Source organism: Fragaria vesca, unplaced genomic scaffold (genome assembly GCF_000184155.1).
Source record: "Fragaria vesca subsp. vesca unplaced genomic scaffold, FraVesHawaii_1.0 scf0510737, whole genome shotgun sequence".
Lineage (NCBI taxonomy): Eukaryota > Viridiplantae > Streptophyta > Magnoliopsida > Rosales > Rosaceae > Fragaria > Fragaria vesca.
Genome location: NW_004441210.1, coordinates 1 through 1125, shown reverse-complemented (window position 1 = coordinate 1125; position 1125 = coordinate 1). Strand labels below are relative to the sequence as shown.

The window sequence follows — 1125 nt, the reverse complement described above, 5'->3', positions numbered from 1 at the left end:
AATAGGAAAGGTGATTTCACTATATTTCTGACCAGGAACAGGACCTATCACAAGAATATTTTTTTAGTAGGGCGGTAACTTTGAAAAGACAGATTTCCTATCTTTTCTTTAATCTCGGGCGAAATACGATCGGGCGGGGCTAGTTCAAATCCCTCGGGTAAAATAAGAACAGCCCCCACATTTAAAGCTCCTTTTTTACCATTAGCAAGAACTTGTTTCACTTGCAGATCATAGGGAATTCGAACAACTGCTTCAAATACAGTATCCGGAAGTACCGCTTGTGGAACCTCGATATCCACGGGTTTATTAGCTAAATGGCAATTGGCACATACAATACGGCCCGTTGCTTCTCGTGGATTTTCATAACCCTGCTGTGCAAAAACGGGATAGGCATTTGAAATGGGTGCCTGAGTTATTATATATATGATGAGCGATAGGGAAATGGATCGAGTAATCTCTTTCTTTATCGACGAAAAGGTTTTTTTAGTTTAGCATGGTCCAATCATTGATCCCGAAATTTTCTACAATAAAATTAGGTAGGTCACTAGTAGAGTTCCCTATCTATAATTTTGATATTTACTAGAAATAATTTTTCTGAAATATTGGAGAAACCCCTTTACTGGGTAGAAAGAATAGGTACAATTTTGAGTGTTTTGCTTATGTACAAAGTAACAAATATTATAATTGGGCCGTTCGATAATTTTTCAGTCATTCATTGAATGATAAATCACCACAAGTGAAGGAGATACACGATTTAAATAACGAAAGATCCAATATTTAAAAATTGTATCTAAAATGACTGGAAAAGTAGAAACAAGACCGGATATAATTTGATCATTATGAGCAAATCCAAAATCTTTGTAGACAGAGCCAATCATTAATTCCCAACCGTGGGGCGAATGGAATCCTATACATAAATCAGTTAATAAAAGAATAGAAAAAGCTTTTATTGTGTCGCTTAAGTTATATAGGAATTCTTGAACCCAAGAGTTAAGAATAACAAGTTCTTCATTACCTAGAATAGAATAACCACTTAGAATAACGAAACAGATTATATTTGTCGAGAAGTGTAAAATTGTATGGATACGATCCTCATTGTGCATCTTGATCAACTGGGTCGTTTCT

The 1125-nt window shown here is 35.3% G+C and overlaps 1 pseudogene across 1 annotated transcript; it reads right to left on the bottom strand.

Moving 5' to 3' along the window:
• Nucleotides 1-6: 6 nt before the first annotated feature.
• On the bottom strand, nucleotides 7-1118 carry LOC101293450 (annotated as a pseudogene; the record flags this gene model as incomplete). The annotated part of the gene is made up of 2 exons (XR_185392.1): nucleotides 7-511; nucleotides 742-1118. The product of XR_185392.1 is annotated as an apocytochrome f-like (transcript).
• Nucleotides 1119-1125: the final 7 nt, after the last annotated feature.